At 39.3% G+C, this 24277-nt stretch overlaps 1 protein-coding gene and 1 long non-coding RNA gene across 2 annotated transcripts in view; both read left to right on the top strand.

Moving 5' to 3' along the window:
- Nucleotides 1–24277, top strand: part of LOC135477249 (fatty acid-binding protein 1-like) — a 91321-nt gene that overhangs the window by 42651 nt on the left and 24393 nt on the right. The gene's annotated exons all lie outside the window — the stretch shown is intronic.
- On the top strand, nt 12627–22035 carry LOC135476304 (uncharacterized). The gene is made up of 3 exons (XR_010445113.1): nt 12627–12740; nt 21619–21717; nt 21952–22035. It is a non-coding gene; the product is annotated as an uncharacterized LOC135476304 (long non-coding RNA).

Here is a 24277-nt window from a genome sequence, read left to right as displayed (position 1 = left end):
TATACGATGGAGTGTTAATATATATCAAATTTATTTCCTGAAGTAAACACCAGTGTAGGAATGTGTTTAAGATATATTAAGAGTAAAGTAATCCGCCATTTCCGGTGGTGTGGGTCATGTGTATCTACATCCGGGTCTTGTAACTTCCGCCCAATCACACCTTTTTAAACGTCCGCGTTCCTCTCACGTTACCGGCTGTCAAAGCCTACAGGATTAAAAAATGCATTATATTTCCCCGCCATAAAGGCCGGAATAAACAAAGGTTTGAAGCTGAATATTGTGTTTAAACATTTTGCAAAAATTCCTAAGATCAACGAATCACAGGGCTCTGCATGTATAGACGAGGTACGCAAAAATGTTCTATATGTCTGTGGATTATGGTTGATACAAAGAGTTATTTATACGTGCACAATTTGTCCTCTTTTGACAAGGGATGTAGTCATAAATAATTTGTACGGAGATTTTGTCCTACATCTGAGATAATTTATCTGTAGCTATATTTGCCTAATATTTGTCTACAGTCCACAAAACCTAAACAATTTAATGGGAAGAAAAGGAACGGGATTTCCCAAAAGAAATGAATAATTTATTCAACAAAATACTGATTTTTCGAGCCTATATACATAATAATATGACTTTCGGATTCAAGAATCAAATTACATACATAAATACACGTCAAAAGCCTATGAATGACAACGAAAATATGACTTACATGTGTCATTGTCATCTCACTGACCGACCGTACAACATGTGTGGTGTGTTTACCCTGTATTGTCTCCACCAATTCGTCACCCTCTAAACTGAATAACAACTGAAGCCAAAAAAACCTTATGTTAGCATAAGTATTAAATGGGGTATAGATAGAACTCTAAACAGTGTGAGTGTCACGACGTCGGCGAATTGAAAATGCCCCAGGCCCTTTTTAAATATATCAAAAGAAATAAAGATAAATGTTTTGTTGTCATTGGCAATACGCCCAATGGAAAGATAGTAGGCCAACGTAAAATCGAAGTACTGGTGGAACCAAGCATGAGACAATAGTCTTTTGTAACATTTATCAAACACAAGTACATATTTGGATTAAGCTGTCCATTATTGAAACATGTTTAGTTTGAATGCATAGAGATTTACCAAAGATAAATGTCCAATAAGTGAAAACTGCGGCTGTTAAAAATTAATAATCTTTTAGATGTATTTCCCTTGTAAGCGAGATACAGAGTTTGTGCATAATTACTGCTTCAATTAGCCTAAGGTAAAATAAGTTCTCGTCAGCTGTTGAACAATTCTAGAACTCTTATAGATTCATGTACCTTGCAGGTCTGCCCCGAGTGGTATGTGAAGTCCACTTCCTGTCCCAGAGTGCCTTTTTTCACCTGCTGATTGGAGGATGTGGTGCCACTATCAGTGATGGTGATCTCATTTGCGGAAACCTCGATAATCTCGTGCAAACCTGAACCCAGTAACTCCATCGCCTTCTTGACGCCAGTGTCGGAAACATCTGCAAAGATAAATACAGAGTATATACAGAGTAAAAAATTCATTTTGATTTTTACATGTGCGTTCAAAATGCAGGCGGGTAATACCATCAAATGGCATCAATTAGCATTGGTACAGTCGCTTGTCTGACAGAAAATAAAGCTCTAACGTATGTTGTTAACATACGTATGACAACATTTATGACATCTTTTACTGAAAACAGTGTGCGGATGTGCAGGATGAATGCTGTGTCGTGAACACAGGACACTTACCTGTGGCCTTCAGGTAGTTTTCCATGTTCTCTGTAGCTGTCTGTTCCCACGTTCCAACGAATTTGTCCATGACGACTGTTTAATGTCAGGACACTATGGGCAAGATCTGCTGTAGATATTGTTCGTCTGTGACATTGCTGAGATTCTGTCCTGTTATATACAGTCTGACTTGCACCGGTGTGTCTCACATCTCCCCCCCCCCCCCGCTTCTCAAAGGCTACTCCCCCAACACTTCACCGAGCCCATTCAATCCCTCCCATTAAAGATTTACAACGACACCCGTTTAACGTATACAGTATTTTATTTCATCAAAGGACTGTCAAGTTCTAGCTTACGGATCGGCCTGGAAGGTCAATACAAGAGTAAAAAGCAAACAAACAAATGTTAACAATTACCATTTAGACCATCAACAGCTGTTTTAAAGGTGTTTACATCTATACGTAACAAAACCGTCTCGCGTGCGTACAAGGTGAAACCTGCCGTGCGTACCAAGTGAAACCTGTTACACGACCCTTGTGCCGTCTAACACAAATGTTTTCCTCCATGGGACATGCCTCCTACGGTGTTCCATGCGATGATCAACATTGCATCGACCGTATTCTAGTTGACTGTGTAGGCGGTTAGCATGTCAAGCAAACGTTCTACACAGTCGACTCTATATTTGAATGTTTGGTCGGCGTCGCCTATATAGGCGATTTATTCCATCATTTATTTTATCCGGTGACGAGCAATGAAAACAAACAGCAACGTCTACTGGTTTGTGTCAAGCATTTGCCGTGACTGCACCCTGATATCAGTATTTGTAAAATGGTCATACTGGTCCACACAAACTTTTATGGCCTGTATGGCAGCATGAGTCAGCTTTGATGAAAAGAGAATCCATATAAACGAGTAGGATTTATAAAATCTTATGCAGATAATGGTGACAGAAAAATTTATTCACACCACTTAGAACATGGCAAATTGAAGAACGAGCTGGTTAGCTAAGTGAGATTATGTACTCGTTTTTACTGATAATTCTTTCGGTTGAGGATAATAATCGTTTGGATCTAGACGTCAAAACAGACTTTAGTATACCAGCCGTCAACCAAAATGCTGCACAGTCACGAACCTTTTCTCTTCTGGTTTTATTACACCACCCAATAACACAACACACATTCACAATGTTAACACAAGTGGAACAAGTTCTTGTGACGTGTAAGAGCAAAATTAGAATGTTAGAAGGCGAGGGAGAGAAAATAATTCTTCAAGAAATAACGCTACGTCTCACGTTGAAATCAATATCTACAAATTAGTTGTGTAGTAGTACTTTTCATGCGATACAGTTTTTTCTTGTACAAGTACGAATACATGTTTTAAAGACAAGACAACTGTCATTGATCCAAATGACGATTGTAAAGATTGGGTTGTTTGGTTTAATTTTTTATTGACCCATTCGTCCCGATAAATAGTGTATGGCTTGACAGGCGTAAGATGAAATGAAACCCTGTTTACTTTAAACACGTGCTGCATTAAAGCTTTGGTCAGCGAGATTGAAATGGGCGTGGCGAAGTGTGGTGAGTCGCCCGTGGGTGCAGGTCACACCTGTACATGTGATAGCAAAGTAAAGCAGGCCGGACCGTATACAACTGGACAGAATCTCAGCGGTGTCACAAGCGAGCAGTCACCAGATTTACCTGATCTTTCCGATCTTGTACTCACCTTGTTTATATTAGAGGTTGTCCTAAATCTATGTTAACTACTGAGATGTAGTAACGACTTTCTTCTCCGAAAACCGGGAAATATTTAATAGACAAACGACTGCAGATGCTGACTGTTTGCATTTCGGACGTGTTTTTCCTACTGCTTTTGCTCCTCTTTTTGCGTCCTCTCAGTCAACTGAATGCCTTTGACAGTAAATATTTTGTTTTAAAGTGTTCAGTAAAAGGTTTTATTTTATCTAGGCAGTTTGCACAAACAAGATCAGATATTGTCAGATAGTCCCCTGACTTTGCTTGTGTGACCAAATACCAGATAGAATCTTGTAATCTGAAATCAGCTAAAAAAATTCATGCATAACATAACTTTTGATTTGGTCCTTTATTAGATGTTTGTGAAACTAATGTTTTAATAGACTTTGATAGATGTTGACTAAAAATTGTTTGCAGTAAAATTGCCGTAAATTCATGGTAGCTGTTTGAATGTGGAAATCAGCAACTATATGAGACAAAAGAAACTTTAAAGGCACGTGTCGCCTGATTACATTTCAGATGTATTAAACATTCTCTTTAGAAAAATTTGTAAAAAAAGATTTTATTTAATCTGAGAATTTTGCACAGCCAACGTGATGAACAGGTAGAATAAACCCTTGACTTCAGTGACCCAATTACAGATGAAAATTGTAATCCAAGTTTTACCATTTTATGCAGTTGCACCAGCTTTTCAGAAATTTTTGTTTGTCTTTTCAGACGTTTCTAAAGATGATGTCAAAAAGACAATGGCGTTACTCTCTTCCGGTTTGCACGAGACTATCGAAGTTTCCGGAAAGGACGTCACCATCACTGAAAGTGGCACCACCTCCTCCAATCAGCAGGTGAAGAAAGGCACTCCAGGACAGGAAGTGGACTTCACATACTGCTTTGGGCAAACATGCAAGGTAAATAAATCCGTGAGACTGCCATGGTTCTTTATGCTGCATATTATGAGTAATTTCGTGTAATCAGACATACCTAGGCAACAGGTGTCGCAGTCCAAATTGCAGCCTTACGTGAGGAAGTGTGCCGGAGACATGACTACTTGCGGTGGTTTCCATCCGGCTTCTTTCCAGTTTTGATCACTGTCGAAAATGTTACTATCACATAAGTAAAACATGGTTGAGAACGGTCAAATAGAAAATGCATATTCCGAGTTTTTCCTCACTGTTGAGAACGGCCCAATGGATATCAATCTTCTGGCGTTATCCCCAGTGTTAAGATCGGCTAAATATAGTTTTCATATTTTTGTCGAGAACGACCCAATAGATACCAACATTTCTCAGGTTTTCTTTTATACAGATAATGACCTGTAACCGATACAGCAACAACGTCTCCGACTTTAGTCAACATTTTGATACAATCTTAAATCTGATGTTTGGAATTTAATCTTTTGACCACCTCAACTACGTTATCTGAAGACAAAATAGTCTAAACTTAAACTTCCAGTAGAAAAAACATTTAATCTTTGACTTAAGTCACGATCGGCTTTGTGGTGTTGGCCCTCGGCTATTACACCGCTGACGGCTCTCTCTCTCTAACTTTTTAAAATATTTTATACTCACGTAATATTTTCCTTGTTTCAGCTGTTATTCAGTTTGGAGGGTGGCAACTTGGTGGAGACAATAAAGGGTAAACACACCACACAGGTTGTACGGAAGGTCGATGGAAACACAATGACACATGTGAGTGCACAGTCGCCTTTCTATTATATTTTCAAATTCATTGAAACTTATTTTTATCAAGTATGTTTTTAAATAAGGGCTATCCCATGATTTTGGTTGCCTAGAAACGAGTTCAAGACAAAATACCCTTTTATACATTAAAATGATTTGAGCGAAATATGCATTTAGGGCAACAGAACACTAAAATTTTCATTACTACGGGTATATAAAAAGAAATCCTTTATTTTATAGGTTTTGACAGTCGGTGACGTGACAGCATCGCGCACGTTTAAAAAGGTGTGATTGGGCGGATGTGATGTGAAGAGAGTGGAGAGGTTGGAGAATCAACAAAAGTTGAAATGTGTCTGACAGCTGATTATCTTAAAACACATGTTTGATGTATATGATGTGATGTATATTGTAAATAAAATTTGTGTTTTAAACACGTTTTGATCTTTGAATTTATATAGGTGTTGTGTTTGTGTTAGAGCTCACCTACTTCTATATTAGCAATATTTTAGATTGCTCACATGGAACTTTTCGTCTTGCAGAAGATGGACTTGAGTCATATCCGCATATCTTAAATTCCGATTAAATTCTAATTTATATTGCACGCACGACTATGATATCTGTAAGGTGTAGTGATGGGAAACTCCGGACTGCGCCAATAGGAAACCACCGCGTCTCGGCTGATATTCGGTGACAATACCACTGACACAAGGACGCAGCCGGCTCAGAGCGAGCGGGCACTTTGAGGAAACTTCCTTAATCCAATCTTCGGTCATATTTTTATGACATGAATTTGTCAAAGACATCGCTTCCAGGCTCTTGTTTAGGAAATTAGTAAAACTAATTGACTAAATTTGTGAGACTTAGGTAGGAACTTGAGCAAATTTTACTTTTCACCAGTGAGGGCTTCGAATTATTGAACACATGAATGAGACGTGTAGAAAAATAGTCAGTAATAACACAATTGCTTTTTTTCATGTCCACTTTCAGTTTTAAAAATATTTCTGTGAAGAAATGCGTTTTTGGCAACACATGATAGGTGTACAATCAGATTTGAACGGCTTTGGTATGCTAATGGATAGCGTGTTGTCCACGAATTCAGGAGACCCGAGATCAAAAAGACTTTTAAAATGGTACTTTTTGCTGTCTCGCTCAGCAATGAAAGTTATAGATTAAGGAAAGAGAACTGGTTGGCCCGGAGACAGAGTAATCTGAGTAATTGGGGTGTCACGTCTGGTGTCTTGGGCATGATACCTCAGTGTTGGCAGCACTTTATGGACACACACCTTATTATTTCTCGTCGTCATGTGGCTGAAAAATTGTCAAATGCGATGTTAAACCCAAGGCATGAATACGTACAATCAAATGTGCTCCAAATGACGAGGTAATAAGATCGGAAAAGTTGCTACCCATGGCAAATCAAAATGTTTTAACTTTCTACCAAACAGGTCATCAGAATTTTGAGGAATTCCATCATTGATCTAGTGTCTTGTCGTAGGCCGTGAGTGAGTCAGCGCTTAGATTTTAACCTTGTATATAACAATTTTTCAGCCGTATGACGACGAAGGAGTCCTTAGAGTGCATATAAGTATAAGTACCTCTTTGTTGGAGGTCAGATTTCCGCAGCTGTTTTATCTAACGCTGCTTCACTGAGACCACTTAACGAAGGGAAATAAGCCCCACGCGAGCAAATATATTGCGAAGAAGTTATAGCTTTCTCATTAAAAGTCTTAGGTGTGACCCTACCCAGGACTGACCCTGGATCTACCGAAGGGACGCTCGACCAACTGAGCCATTGTGGCCGGTTTCGCAGGTTTTGGTCTCGCTCAAACTGACGCTCTCGACTTCATATCGCGCTGGTCATCTGGGGCTGTTTGTCAAAGATCTTGTCCGCTCCCCGGGTAACTTTCACCTGATTGGGCAAAACTGACAACAACGTGGCGCTTTCGAGATTCTCAGTGTGCACAATTTTGCTTACTGTGAACTGAGAAATTTCACTCATGCTACATCACAAACGCAAAAAGTTGTGACAACTCCATGTGAGAACCGTTATCGATGCCTAACCCTAAATACCATATCTAGTCTGGTGTTGTCTTTTTTTAACTCAATTGTAGTACATCGTGTAGTCATGCTTTTGTAAAAGGCTTATTAGTAAATGTTCTGATAAGCACATAAAACATTAAATGGAATAAATCTCACTAGCAGAACCAACTGATAGGGGAAATAAGTTGCTTGTACACCGCAAATGTCCAGTATTAAACATAGCGGTCAATGCCGTGTACAAGAGTTGCACTACCAACGAGAAAACCCAAACAAGTGAAATTGATATTCGTCTGTTATCAATCAGGTTTTCGGCCGCCTCTCAGAGTGTTGTTGTTGTATGAAAGCCATGTAGCAACGATATTTGTCGGCTGTAGCCTAGAGTCATGACAGTTGTCAGCACACTCGGTGACGTTCGGTGCTTTCCTTTTTATGCACTATTTTATCGGCACATGCACGTTTCAGACCTCAGTTGACAAGTGACATATTTTGAGTTCAGTGTAAATCATCAACGGAGTGCACTGTCCGATAACACACTGTGTTCAAAATGTGTCTGCGTGGATCGGAATCGTAGGTAAAGGGGTTATCGCCATGATGTAGAAGGAGAGAGAAGGAGTTCCATGTGACAACCTGACAAATCTGTCACTAATGCAATTATCAGACGCCGGTGCAATGGTCTTTTCGTTTTGTAGCACGTTCTCACATGTACCCATTGCGATTAGAAAAATCATCATTACAACGACATTGAAGGCACTGATGTAATGGTTAACATATATACTCTTTAGGTCAAAACAGTATGTGGACTCGGATCTAAAACTGCTAACTCCTTAAAGTACTGAAATGCTGATCCCGCGAACTGTTACCCGTGGTTCCATGGAATCTTTGCAAATGGTGTATGCGAAAGGCCATCGCTAACAATCCAATAATAGTATATCTTACAGATGAAATATACGATGGAGTGTTAATATATATCAAATTTATTTCCTGAAGTACACACCAGTGTAGAAATGTGTTTAAGATATATTAAGAGTAAAGTAATCCGCCATTTCCGGTGGTGTGGGTCATGTGTATCTACATCCGGGTCTTGTAACTTCCGCCCAATCACACCTTTTTAAACGTCCGTGTTCCTCTCACGTCACCGGCTGTCAAAACCTACAGGATTAAAAAATGCATTATATTTCCCCGCCATAAAGGCCGGAATAAACAAAGGTTTGAAGCTGAATATTGTGTTTAAACATTTTGCAAAAATTCCTAAGATCAACGAATCACAGGGCTCTGCATGTATAGACGATGTACGCAAAAATGTTCCATATGTCTGTGGGTTATGGTTGATACAAAGAGTTATTGATACGTGCACAATTTGTCCTCTTTTGACAAGGGATGTAGTCATAAATAATTCGTATGGAGATTTTGTTCTACGTCTGAGATAATTTATCTGTAGCTATATCTGCCTAATATTTGCCTACGGTCTACAAAACCTAAACAATTAAATGGTAAGAAAAGGAACAGGATTTCCCAAAAGAAATGAATAATTTATTCAACAAAATACTGATTTTTCGAGCCTTTATACATAATAATATGACTTTTGGATTCAAGAATCAAATTACATACATAAATACTCGTCAAAAGCCTATGAATGACAACGAAAATATGACTTACATGTGTCATTGTCATCTCACTGACCGTCCGTACAACATGTGTGGTGCGTTTCCCCTTTATTGTCTCCACCAAATCGTCACCCTCCAAATTGAATAACAACTGAAGCCAGAAAAAACATTATGTTAGCACAAATATCAAATGGGGTATAGATAGAACTCTAAACAGTGTGAGTGTCCCGACATCGGCGAATTGAAAATGCCCTAGGCCCTTTTCAAATAAAATAAATCAAACAAAGATAAATGTTTTGCTTGATTGTCATTGGCAATACGCCCAGTGGAAAGGTACTAGGCCAATGTAAAATCGAAGTACCGGTGGAACCAAGCATGAGACAATAATCTTTTGTAACATTTATCAAACACAAGTACATATTTGGATTAAGCTGTACATTACTGAGGAATGTTTAGTTTGAAAGCATAAAGATATACCAAAGATAAATGTCCAATAAGTGAAAAGTGCGGCTGTTCAAAAATTAGAAATCTTTTAGATGTATTTACCTTGTAAGCGAGATACAGAGTTTGTGCATAATTACTGCTTCAAATAGCCTAAGGTAAAATGAGTTCGCGTCAGCTGTTGAACAATTCTAGAACTCTTATAGATTCATGTACCTTGCAGGTCTGCCCCGAGTGGTATGTGAAGTCCACTTCCTGTCCCAGAGTGCCTTTTTTCACCTGCTGATTGGAGGATGTGGTGCCACTATCAGTGATGGTGATCTCATTTGCGGAAATCTCGATAATCTCGTGCAAACCGGAACCCAGTAACTCCATCGCCGTCTTGACACCAGTGTCGGAAACATCTGCAAAGATAAATTTAGAGTTTTTCCATAACTCCTGTTCCTTAAAAAAACTAATGTAAAAAAAATCTATTATAAAATAAATTTTGGGTAAGTAGAACAGAGAAAAGAATTTATTCTAACTGTGTTTTACTTTGTATAAATTGCCACAATAAACACTCACTTTGTACTACAAATTGCTGCAGCCAAATGTAAAAAAACTACTGTTCTGCCCATGGACCAGATAAGTAAAAATTTCATTTTGATTTTTACATGTACGTTTGAAATGCAGGAAGGCAAAACCATCAAATGGCATCAATCAGCATTGGTACAGTCGCTTGTCTGACAGAAAATAAAGCTCTTACGTATGACAACATTTATGACATCTTTTACTGAGAACAGTCTGCGGATGTTCAGGACCAAAGCTGTGTCGTGAACACAGGACACTTACCTATGACCTTCAGGTAGTTTTCCATGTTCTCTGTAGCTGTCTGTTCCCACTTTCCAACGAATTTGTCCATGGCAACTGTTTAATATGAGTACACTATGGGCAAGATCTGCTGTAGATAATGTTCGTCTGTGACATTGCTGAGATTCTGTCCTGTTATATACGGTCTGACTTGCAGAGGTGTGTCTCACATCTCCCCCACCTCCCCCCCACACCCCCTGCCTCAAAGGCTACTTCCCCAACACTTCGCCGAGCCCATTCAATCTCTCCCACTAAAAAATTACAACAAAACCCGTTTAACGTATACAGTATTTTATTTCATCAAAGGACTGTCAAGTTCTAGCTTACGCATCGGCCTGGAAGGTCAATACAAGAGTAGAAAGCAAACAAACAAATGTTAACAATTACCATTTAGACCATCAACAGCTATTTTAAAGGTATTTATATTTATACGTAATAAAACTGTCTCACGTGCGTACAAAGTGAAACCTGCCGTGCGTACCAAGTGAAACCTGTTACACGACCCTTGTGCCGTCTAACACAAATGATTTCCTCCATGGGACATGCCTCCAACAGTGTTCCATGCGATGATCAACATTACAGCGAACATATTCTGGTTGACCGTGTAGGCGGTTAGCATGTTCAGCAAACGTTCTACACAGTCGACTCTATATTTGAATTTTTTGACGGTTTTGTGTCAAGCATTTACAGTGACAGCACACTGATATCAGTATTTGTAAAATGGTCACTACTGTCGTAGTGCGAATAACACAAATCCTGATTTTTCGATATAACATTGCTAACATTGCTCGGCCATACTGGTCCACACAAACTTTTATGGCCTGTATGGCAGCATGAGTCAGCTTTGATGAAAAGAGAATCCATATAAACGAGAAGGTTTTATTAAAACTTATGCATATAGTGGCGACAGAAAAATTTATTCACACCACTTAGAACATGACGAATTGAAGAACGAGCTGGTTAGCTAAGTGAGATTATGTACTCGTTTCACTGATAATTCTTTCGGTCCAGGATAATAATCGTTTGGATCTAGACGTCAATACAGACTTTCATATACCAGCCGTCAACCAAAGGCTGCATAATCACGAGCCTTTTCTCTTCTGGTTTTATTACACAACCCAATAACACAACACACATTCACAATGTTAACACAAGTGTGACAAGTTGTTGTGACGTGTAAGAGCAAAATTGGAATGTTAGAAGGCGAGGGAGAGAAAGAAATACTTCAAGAAATAACGTCACGTCTCACGTTGAAGTCAATACCTACAAATAAGTTGTGTAGTATTAGACAACAAGTAGTTACAAGACAACTGTCATTGGTCCAAATGATGATTGTAAAAATTGGCTTGTTTGGTTTAATTTTTTATTGATCCATCCGTCCCGATATGTAGTGTATGGCTTGACAGGCGTAAGATGAAATTAAACCCTGTTTACTTTAAACACGTGCTGCATTAAACCTTTGGTCAGCGAGATTGAAATGGGCATGGCGAAGTGTGGTGAGTCGCTCGTGGGTGCAGGTCACGCCTGTACAGGTGTTACCAAAGTAAAGCAGGCCGGACCGTATATAACGGGACAGAATCTCAGCGGTGTCACAAGCGAGCAGTCACCAGATTTATCTGATCTTTCCGATCTTGTACTCACTTTGAACAGTCGCCATGGACAAATTCGTTGGAAAGTGGGAACAGACAGCCACAGAGAACATGGAAAACTACCTGAAGGCCACGGGTAAGTGTCCTGACTTTGACAGGTGGTGTCGACAATATGTATAGACCTGGAAGTGCGCAGACAGTTCATATTAGAGGCTCTCCTAAATGTATGTTAACTCCTGCGATGTAGTAACGACTTTCTTTTCCGAAAACAGGGAAATATTTAATAGACAAACGACTTCATTAGCAGATGCCGACTGTTGGCATTTCGGACGTGTTTTTCCACTCCTTTTATTCCTCTTTTTGCGTCCTTTCAGACAACTGAATGCCATTGACAGTAAATATTTTGTTTTAAAGTGTTCAGTAAAAGGTTTTATTTTATCTAGGTAGTTTGCACAAACAAGATCAGATATTGTCAGATAGTCCCCTGACTTTGCTTGTGTGACCAAATACCACATAGAACCTTGTAATCTTAATAAGATAAAAAAAATTTTCCTACATTTTTGTGGTGCATAGCTGTTTTTCAAGCTTTATTCATGTCTATCATAACTTTTGATTTGGTTTTTTATTAGATGTTTGTGAAACTAATGTTTAATAGACTTTGATAGATGCCGTAAATTCATGGTAGCTGTTTGAATGTGGAAACCAGCAACTATATGAGACAAAAGAGACTTTAAAGGCACGTGTCACCTGATTGCATTTTCAGATGTATCAAACATTCTCTTCAGCGACTAAATTCCAGATGAAAATTGTAATCCAAGTCTTTCCATTCTATGTAGTTGCACCAGGTTTTCAGAAATTTTTCTTTGTCTTTTCAGACGTTTCTGAAGATGATGTGAAAAAGACGATGGCGTTACTCGCTTCCGGTTTGAACGAGACTATCGAAGTTTCCGGAAAGGACGTCACCATCACTGAAAGTGGCACCACCTCCTCCAATCAACAGGTGAAGAAAGGCACTCTAGGACAGGAAGTGGACTTCACATACTGCTTTGGGCAAACATGCAAGGTAAATAAATCCGTGGTTCTTTATGCTGCATATTTTGAGTAATTTCGTGTAATTAGACACACCTAGGCAACAGGTGTCGCAGTTCAAGTTGCAGCCTTACGTCAGGAACTGTGCCGGAGCCATGAATACTTGCGGTGGTTTCCATCCGGCTTCTTTCCAGTTTTGATCACAGTCAAAAATATTAGTATCATATAAGTAAGACATGGTTGAGAACGGTCAAATGGAAAATGCGCATTCCGAGTTTTTCCTCACTGTTGAGAAAGGCCCCATGCATATCAATCTTTCTGGCGTTATCCCTAGTGTTAAGATCGGCTAAATATAGTTTTCATATTTTTGTCGAGAACGGCCCAATAGACACCAACCTTCCTCAGGTTTTCTTTCATAAAGATAATGACCTGTAACCGATGCAGCAACAACGTTTCCTACTTAAGTCAACATTTTAATACAATCTTAAATGTGATGTTTGGAATTTAAACTTTTGACCACCTCAACTACGTTATCTGAAGACAAAATAGTCTAAACTTAAACTTCCAGTAGAAAAAACATTTTATCTTTGACTTAAGTCACGATCGGCTTTGTAGTGTCGGCCCTCGATTATTACACAGCTGACGGTTCTCTCTGTAGAACTTTTAAAATATTTTAAACTCACGTAATATTTTCCTTGTTTCAGCTGTTATTCAGTTTGGAGGGTGACAACTTGGTGGAGACAATGAAGGGTAAACACACCACACAGGTTGTACGGAAGGTCGATGGGAACACAATGACACATGTGAGTGCACAGCCGCCTTTCTATTACATTTTCATGACTTTGGTCGCCTAGAAACGACTTCAAGACAAAATTCCCTTTTATGCATTAAAATGATTTCAGCGAAATATGCATTTAGGGCAACAGAAAACTAAAATTTTCATTACTACGGGTATATAAAAAGAATTCTTTTATTTTATAGGTTTTGACAGTCGGTAACGTGACAGCATCGCGGACGTTTAAAAAGGCGTGATTGGGCGGATGTGATGTGAAGAGAGTGGAGAGGTTGGAGAATCAACAAAAGTTGAAAAGTGTCTGACAACATATTATCTTAAAACACATGTTTGATGTATATGATGTGATGTTTATTGTAAATAAAATTTGTGTTTTAAACACGTTTTGATCTTTGAATTTATTTACGTGTTGTCTTTGTGTTAGAGCTCACATACTGCTATATTAGCAATATTTTAGATTGCTCACATGGAAGTTTTGGCCTTGCACGAGATGGACTTGAGTGATATCCGCATATTTAAATTTCGATTAAATTCTAATTTATATTGCACGCACGACTATGATATCTGTAAGGTGTAGTGATGGGGAACTCCGGACTGCGCCAATAGGAAACCACCGCGCTTTGGCTGATATTTGGTGACAATACCACTGACACAAAGACGCAGCCGGCTCAGAGCGAGCGGGCAATTTGAGGAAACTTCCTTAATCCAACATTCGGTCATATTTTTATGACATGAATTTGTTAAAGACATCGCTTCCAGACCGTGATTTAGGAAATTAGTAAAACTAATTGACTAAATTTGTGAGACTTAGGTAGGAACTTGAGCAAATTTTACTGTTCACCAATGAGGGCTTCGAATTATTGAACATATGAATGAGATGTGTAGACAAGTAGTGAATAATAACACATAAGCTTTTTTCATGTCCAGTTTTAGTTTTTAAAATATTTCTGTGAAGAAATGCGTTTTTCCCAACACATAATAGGTGTACAATCAGATTTGAACGGCTTTGGTAGGCTAATGGATAGCGTGTCGTCCACGAATTCAGGAGACCCGGGGTCAAAAAGACTTTTAAAATGGTACTTTTTGCTGTCTCGCCCGGCAATGAAAGTTATAGATCAAAGAAAGAGAACTGGTTGGCCCGGAGATAGAGTAATCTGAGTAATTGGGGTGTCACGTCTGGTGTCTTGGGCATGATACCTCAGTGTTGGCAGCACTTTGACGCCATGGACACACACCTTATTACTCCTCGTCCTCTTGTGGCTGAAAAATTGTCAAATGCCATGTTAAACCCAAGGCACGAACACGTACAATCAAATGTGGACCAAATGACGAGGTAATAAGATGGCAAAAGTTGCTACCCATGGCAAATGAAAATGGTTTAACTTTCTTACAAAGAGGTCATCAGAATTTTGAGGAATTCCATCATTGATCTAGTGTCTTCTCGTAGGCCGTGAGTGAGTGAGCGCTTAGATTTTAACCTTGTACATAACAATTTTTCAGAAAATATGACGACGAAGGAGTCCTTAGAGTGCATATAAGTATAAGTACCTCTTTGTTGAAGGCCAGATTTCCGCAGCTGCTTTATCTAACGCTGCTTCACTGAGACCAATTAACAAAAGGAAGTAAGCGCACCACCCGAGCCATTATACTGCAAAGAAGCTATAGCTTTTTCTTTTAGGTGTGACCCTACCCAGGACTGGCCCTGCATCTACCTGAAGGGACGCTCGACCAACTGAGCCATTGTGGCCGGTTTTGCAAGTTTTGGTCTCGTTCAAACTGACGCTCTCGACTTCATATCGCGCTGGTCATCTGGGGCTGTTTGTCAGAGATCTTGTCAGCTACTTGGGTAACTGGGTAACTGGGCAAAACTGACAACATGGTGGCGCTTTCGAGATTCTCAGTGTCCGCAATTTTGCTTACTGTGAACTGAGAAATTTGACTTATGCTGCATCACAAACGCAAAAAAGCACATAAAACATTAAATAGAATAAATCTCACTACCAGAACCAACTGATGGGGGAAATAATTTGCTTGTACATGGCAGATGTCCAGTATTAAACATAACGGTCATTATCAAGTGCCTATAGTGACACAACCAACGTGAAAATCCCAACAAGTGAAAAGTGATATTCGTCTGTAAATCAATCAGGTTTCGGCCGCCTTTCAGGGTGTTGTTATATGAAAACCATGTAGTAACGATATTTGTCGGCTGTAGCCTAGAGTCATGAGAGTTGTCAGTACACCTGGTGACGTGCAGTGCTTTCCTTTTTATGCACTATTTTATCGGCACATGCACGTTTCAGACCTCAGTTGACAAGTGACATATTTTGAGTTCAGTGTAAACCATCAACGGAGTGCACTATCCGATAACACACTATGTTCAAACTGCATCTGTGTGGATCGGAATCGTAGATAAGGGGTTATCGAAATAATCCAGAAGGAGAGAGAAGGAGTTCCATGTGACAACCTGACAAATCTGTCGACACTAATGCAAGTATCAGACGCCGGTGCAATGGCCTAGCACGTTCTGACATGTACCCATAGCGATAAGAAAAATCATCATTACAACGACATTGAAGGCACTGATGTAGTGGTTAACATATATACTCTTTAGGTCAAATCAGTATGTGGACTCGGATCTAAAACTGCTACAGCTGAAAGTACTGAAATGCTGATCCCGCGAACTGTTACCCGTGGTCTCATGGAATCTTGTAAATGGTGTATGCGAAAGGCCATCGCTAACAAGCCAATAATAGTATATCTTACAGATGAAATATACGATGGAGTGTTAATATATATGAAATTTATTTTCTGAAGTACACATCAGTGTAGGAATGTGTTTAAGATATATTAAGTGTAAAATAATCCGCCATTTCCGGTGCTGCGGATAGTGTGTATCTACATCCGGGTCTTGTAACTTCCGCCCAATCACACCTTTTTAAACGTCCGCGTTCCTCTCACGTTACCGGCTGTCAAAACCTACATGATAAAAAATGCATTTTATTTCCATGCCATAAAGACAATAATAAACAAAGGTTTAAATGTGAATATTGTGTTTAAACATTTTGCCAAAATTCCTAAGATCAACGAATCACAGGGCTCTGCATGTATAGACGATGTACGCAAAAAGTCTATATGTTCTATACATCTGTGGATTATGGTTGACACATAGAGTTATTTATACGTGCACAATTTGTCTTCTTTTGACAAGGGATGTAGTCATAAATAATTTGTACGGAGATTTTGTCCTACATCTGAGATAATTTATCTGTAGCTATATCTGCGTAATATTTGCCTACTGTCTACAAAACCTAAACAACTTAATGGCAAGAAAAGGAACAGGATTTTCCAAAAGAAATGAATAATTTATTCAACAAAATACTGATTTTTCGAGCCTTTATACATAATAATATGACTTTCGGATTCAAGAATCAAATTACATACATAAATACTCGTCAGAAGCCTATGAATGACAACGAAAATATGACTTACATGTGTCATTGTCATCTCACTGACCGTCCGTACAACATGTGTGGTGCGTTTCCCCTTTATTGTCTCCACCAAATCGTCACCCTCCAAACTGAATAACAACTGAAGCCAGAAAAAACATTATGTTAGCACAAATATCAAATGGGGTATAGATAGGACTCTAAACAGTGTGAGTGTCCCGACATCGGCGAATTGAAAATGCCCTAGGCCCTTTTCAAATAAAATAAATCAAACAAAGATAAATGTTTTGCTGTCATTGGCAATACGCCCAGTGGAAAGGTAGTAGGCCAATGTAAAATCGAAAGTACCGGTGGAACCAAGCATGAGACAATAATCTTTTGTAACATTTATCAAACACAAGTACTATTTGGATTAAGCTGTACATCACTGAGGAACGTTTAGTTTGAAAGCATAAAGATATACCAAAGATAAATGTCCAATAAGTGAAAAGTGCGGCTGTTCAAAAATTAGAAAACTTTTAGATGTATTTACCTTGTAAGCGAGATACAGAGTTTGTGCATAATTACTGCTTCAAATAGCCTAAGGTAAAATGAGTCGCGTCAGCTGTTGAACAATTCTAGAACTCTTATAGATTCAATGTACCTTGGCAGGTCTGCCCCGAGTGGTATGTGAAGGTCCACTTCCTGTCCCAGAGTGCCTTTCTTCACCTGCTGATTGAGAGGATGTGGTGCCACTTTCAGTGATGGTGATGTCATTTCCGGAAACCTCGATAATCTCGTGTGCAAACCGGAACCAAGTAATTCCATCGCCTTCTTGACGCCAGTGTCGGAAACATCTGCAAAGATAAATACAGAGTATATACAGAGTAAAAAATTCATTTTGATTTTTACATGTGCGTTCAAAAATGCAGGCGAGGTAATACCATCAAATGGCATCAATTAGCATTGGTACAGTCGCTTGTCTGACAGAAAATAAAGCTCTAACGTATGTTGTTAACATACGTATGACAACATTTATGACATCTTTTACTGAAAACAGTGTGCGGATGTGCAGGATGAATGCTGTGTCGTGAACACAGGACACTTACCTGTGGCCTTCAGGTAGTTTTCCATGTTCTCTGTAGCTGTCTGTTCCCACGTTCCAACGAATTTGTCCATGACGACTGTTTAATGTCAGGACACTATGGGCAAGATCTGCTGTAGATATTGTTCGTCTGTGACATTGCTGAGATTCTGTCCTGTTATATATAGTCTGACTTGCACCGGTGTGTCTCACATTCCCCCCCCCCCCCCTCAAAGGCTACTCCCCCAATATTTCGACGCGCCCATTCAATGTCTCGCACTAAAGATTTACAAAAACACCCGTTTAAGGTATACAGTATTTTATTTCATCAAAGGACTGTCAAGTTCTAGCTTACGCATCGGCCTGGAAGGTCAATACAAGAGTAGAAAGCAAACAAACAAATGTTAACAATTACCATTTAGACCATCAACAGCTGTTTTAAAGGTGTTTACATTTATACGTAACAAAACCGTCTCGCGTGCGTAAAAGGTGAAACCTGCCGTGCGTACCAAGTGAAACCTGATACACGACCCTTGTGCCGTCTAACACAAATGATTTCCTCCATGGGACATGCCTCCAAGGGTGTTCCATGCGATGATCAACATTACAGCGACAGTATTCTGGTTGACCGTGTAGGCGGGTAGCATGTTCAGCAAACGTTCTACACAGTCGACTTCGACTCTATATTTGAATTTTTTGAGGGCGTCGCCTATATAGCAGGTTTATTTTATCTGGATTTGGGCAATGAAAACAAATAGCAACGTCTATTGGTTTGTGTCAAGCATTTACAGTGACAGCACACTGATATCAGTATTTGTAAAATGGTCACTTCTGTCGTAGTGCGAATAACACAAATCCTGATTTTTCGATATAACATTGCTAACATTGCTCGGCCATACTGGTCCACACAAACTTTTATGGCCTCTATGGCAGCATGAGTCAGCTTTGATGAAAAGAGAATCCATATAAACGAGAAGGTTTTAGTAAAACTTATACAGATAATGGTGACAGAAAAATTGATTCACACCACTTGACAGAACATGACGAATTGAAGAACGAGCTGGTTAGCTAAGTGAGATTATGTACTCGTTTCACTGGTAATTTTTTCGGTTGAGGATAATAATCGTTTGGATCTAGACGTCATCACAGACTTTCGTATACCAGCCGTCAACCAAACTGCTGCTCAGTCACGAGCCTTTTCTCTGCTGTTTTTATTATACCACCCCATAACACAGTACACATTCAAAATATTAAAACAAGTGTAACAAGTTCTTGTGACGTGTAAGAGCAAAATTAGAATGTTACAAAGTGAGGGAGAGAAAGAAATACTTCTAGAAATAACGTCACGTCTCACGTTGAAGTCAATACCTACAAATTAGTTGTGCATTAGTAGTATTCAATGTCTTTACATGCAATACAGTTTTTTCTTTGTACAAATACGAATACTTGTTTTAAAGACAAGACAACTGTCTTACTGATCCCAATGACGATTGTAAGATTGGCTTGTTTGGTTTAATGTTTTATTGACCCATCCGTCCCGATAAGTAGTGTATGGCTTGACAGGCGTAAGATGAAATAAAACCCTGTTTACTTTAAACAAGTGCTGCGTTGAAGTTTTGGTTAGCGAGATTGAAATGGGAGTGGCGAAGTGTGGTGAGTCGCCCGTGGGTGCAGGTCACATCTGTACAGGTGTTACCAAAGTAAAGCAGGCCGGACCGTATATAAAGGGACAGAATCTCAGCGGTGTCACAAGCGAGCAGTCACCACAGCAAGATTTATCTGATCTTTCCGATCTTATACTCACCTTGAACAGTCGCCATGGACAAATTCGTTGGAAAGTGGGAACAGACAGCCACAGAGAACATGGAAAACTACCTGAAGGCCACGGGTAAGTGTCCTGATTTTGATAGGTGGCGTCGTCAATATGTATAGGCCTAGAAGTGCGCAGACAATTCATATTAGAGGTTGTCCTAAATGTATGCTAACTACTGAGATGTAGTAACGACTTTCTTTTCTGGAAACCGGGAAATATTTAATAGACAAACGACTTCATTAGCAGATGCCGACTGTTTGCATTTGGGACGTGTCTTTCCTACTTTTTATTCCTCTTTTTGCGTCCTTTGAGTCAACTGAATGCCTTTGACAGTAAATATTTTGTTTTAAAGTGTTCAGAGAAAGGTTTTATTTTATCTAGGTAGTTTGCACAAACAAGATCAGATATTGTCAGATACTCCCCTGACTTTGCTTGTGTGATCAAATACTAGACAGAATCTTGTAATCTTAAATAAGCTAATAATTTTTCCTACATCTTTTGGTTACTTAGCTGTTTCGCAAGCTTTATTCATGCATATCATAACTTTTGATTTGGTCTTTTATTAGATGTTTTTGAAACTAATGTTTTAATAGATTTTGACAGATGTTGACCATAAAATGTTTGCAGTGAAACTGCCGTAAATGCATGGTAGCTGTTTGAATGTGGAAACCAGCAACTATATGAGACAAAAGAAACTTTAAAGGCACGTGTCGCCTGATTACATTTCAGATGTATTAAACATTCTCTTTACAAAGATTTGGAAAAAGATTTTATTTAATCTGAGAACTTTACACAGCCAACGTGATGAACAGGTAGAATAAACCCTTGACTTCAGTGGCCCAATTTCAGATGAAAATTGTAATCCCAGTTTTACCATTTTATGCAGTTGTACCAGCTTTTCAGAAATTTTTGTTTATCTTTTCAGACGTTTCTGAAGATGATGTGAAAAAGACGATGGCGTTACTCTCTTCCGGTTTGCACGAGACTATCGAAGTTTCCGGAAAGGACGTCACCATCACTGAAAGTGGCACCACCTCCTCCAATCAGCAGGTGAAGAAAGGCACTCTGGGACATGAAGTGGACTTCACATATTGTTCGGGACAAACGTGCAAGGTAAATAAATCCGTGGGACTGCCATGGTTCTTTATACTGCATATTATGAGTAATTTCATGTAATCAGACACACCTAGGCACCAGGTGTCGCAGTTCAAGTTGCAGCTTTACGTCAGGAAGTGTGCCGGAGACATGACTACCTGCGGTGGTTTCCATCCGGATTCTTTCCAGTTTTGATCACTGTCGAAAATGTCAGTATCATATAAGTAAGACATGGTTGATAACGGTCAAATGGAAAATGCGCATTCCGAGTTTTTCCTCACTGTTGAGAAAGACCCAATGGATATCAATCTTCTGGCGTTATCCCCAGTGTTAAGATCGGCTAAATATAGTTTTCATATTTTTGTGGAGAACGGCCCAATAGACACCAACCTTCCTCAGGTTTTCTTTTACACAGATAATGACCTGTAACCGATACAGCAACAACGTTTCCTACTTAAGTCAACATTTTAATACAATCTTAAATGTGATGTTTGGAATTTAAACTTTTGACCACCTCAACTACGTTATCTGAAGACAAAATAGCCTAAACTTAAACTTCCAGTAGAAAAAACATTTAATTATTGACTTAAGTGACGATCGGCTTTGTGGTGTCGACCCTCGACTATTACACCGATGACGGCTCTCTCTCTCTAACTTTTTAAAATATTTTAAACTCACGTAATATTTTCCTTGTTTCAGCTGTTATTCAGTTTGGAAGGTGGCGACTTGGTGGAGACAATAAAGGGTAAACACACCACACAGGTTGTACGGAAGGTCGATGGGAACACAATGACACATGTGAGTGCACAGCCGCCTTTCCATTATATTTTCAAATTCATTTATGAAACTTATTTTTATCAAGTATGTTTTTAAATAAGGGCTAGCCCATGATTTTGGTCGCCTAGAAACGACTTCAAGACAAAATTCCTTTTTATGCATTAAAATGATTTCAGCGAAATATGCATTTAGGGCAACAGAAAACTAAAATTTTCATTACTACCGGTATATAAAAAGAATTCTTTTATTTTATAGGTTTTGACAGTCGGTGACGTGACAGCATCGCGCACGTTTAAAAAGGCGTGATTGGGCGGATGTGATGTGAAGAGAGTGGAGAGGTTGGAGAATCAACAAAAGTTGAAATGTGTCTGACAACTGATTATCTTAAAACACATGTTTGATGTATATGATGTGATGTTTATTGTAAATAAAATTTGTGTTTTAAACACGTTTTGATCTTTGAATTTATTTACGTGTTGTCTTTGTGTTAGTGCTCACATACTGCTATATTAGCAATCTTTTAGATGGCTCACATGGAACTTTTGGCCTTGCACGAGATGGATTTGAGTGATATCCGCATATCTTAAATTCCGATTTAATTCTAATTTATATTGCACGCACGACTATGATATCTGTAAGGTGTAGTGATGGGGAACTCCGGACTGCGCCAATAGGAAACCACCGCGCCTCGGCTGATATTCGGTGATAATACCACTGACACAAGGACGCAGCCGGCTCAGAGTGAGCGGGCAATTTGAGGAAACTTCCTTAATCCAACCTTTGGTCATATTTTTATGACGTGAATTTGTTAAAGACATCGCTTCCAGACCGTGATTTAGGAAATTAGTAAAACTAATTGAGTAAATTTGTGAGACTGATCTAATAACTTGAGTTAATTTTACTGTTCACCAATGAGGGCTTCGAATTATTGAACATATGAATGAGTTGTGTAGACAAAGAGTGAATAATAACACATAAGCTTTATTCATGTCCAGTTTTGGTTTTTAAAATATTTCTGTGAAGAAATGCGTTTTTCGCAACACATAATAGGTGTACAAGCAGATTTGAACGGCTTTGGTAGGCTAATGGATAGCGTGTCGTCCACGAATTCAGGAGACCCGGGATGAAAAAGACTTTTAAAATGGTACTTTTTGCTGTCTCGCTCAGCAATGAAAGTTATAGATCAAGGAAAGAGAACTGGTTGGCCCGAAGACAGCTTAATCTGAGTAATTGGGGTGTCACGTCTGGTGTCTTGGGCATGATACCTCAGTGTTGGCAGCACTTTGACGCCATGGACACACACCTTATTATTTCTCGTCGTCATGTGGCTGAAAAATTGTCAAATACCATGTTAAACCCAATGCACAAACACATACAATCAAATGTGGACCAAATGACGAGGTAATAAAATCAGAAAAGTTGCTACCCATGGCAAATAAAAATGGTTTAACTTTCTACCAAAGAGGTCATCAGAATTTTGAGGAATTCCATCATTGATGTAGTGTCTTGTCGTAGGCAGTGAGTGAGTGAGCGCTTAGATTATAACGTTGTACTTAAGAATTTTTCAGCCGTATGACGACGAAGGAGTCCTTAGAGTGCATGTAAGTATAAGTACCTCTTTGTTGCAGGCCAGACTTCTGCAGCTGTTTTATCTAACGCTGCTTCACTGAGACCACTTAACGAAGGGAAATAAGCCCGCCCAACCCGAGCCAGTATACTGCGAAGAAGCTATAGCTTTCTCTTTTAAAGTCTTAGGTGTGACCCGATCCAGGACTGACCCTGGATCTACCGAAGGGACGCTCGACTAACTGAGCCATTGGGGCCGGTTTCGCAAGTTTTGATCTTGCTCAAACTGACGCTCTCGACTTCATATCGCTCTGGTCATCTGCGGCTGTTTGTCAGAGATCTTGTCAGCTACCTGGGTAATTGGCACCTGATTGGGCAAAACTGACAACATCGTGGCGCTTTCAAGATTCTCAGTGTGCGCAATTTTGCTTACTGTGAACTGAGAAATTTGACCTATGCTACATCACAAACGCAAAAAGTTGTGGTTTTAAACTCCATGTGAGAACCGTTATCGATGACTAACCCTAAATATATATCTAGTCTGGTGTTGTCTTTTTTTAACTCAATTGTAGTCCATCGTGTAGTCATGCTTTTGTAAAAGGCTTATTAGTAAATGTTCTGATAAGCAAATAAAATATTAAATGGAATAAATCTCACTACCAGAACCAACTGATGGGGGAAATAAGTTGCTTGTACATGGCAGATGTCCAGTATTAAACATAACGGTCATTATCATGTACAAGAGTTGCACTACCAACGAGAAAACCCAAACAAATGAAAAGTGATATTCGTCTGTTATCAATCAGGTTTTCGGCCGCCTCTCAGGGTGTTGTTGTTGTATGAAAGGCATGTAGCAACGATATTTGTCGACTGTAGCCTAGAGTCATGAGAATTGTCAGCACACTTGGTGACGTGCGGTGCTTTCCTTTTTATGCACTATTTTATCGGCACATGCACGTTTCAGACCTCAGTTGAGTGCACTATCCGATAAAACACTGTGTTCAAACTGTATCTG

The sequence above is a fragment of the Liolophura sinensis genome, chromosome 10 (genome assembly GCF_032854445.1).
Source record: "Liolophura sinensis isolate JHLJ2023 chromosome 10, CUHK_Ljap_v2, whole genome shotgun sequence".
NCBI classification, from domain to species: domain Eukaryota; kingdom Metazoa; phylum Mollusca; class Polyplacophora; order Chitonida; family Chitonidae; genus Liolophura; species Liolophura sinensis.
Note: the sequence above shows the minus strand (reverse complement) of the source record. Positions and strands in the feature narration are given on the sequence as shown.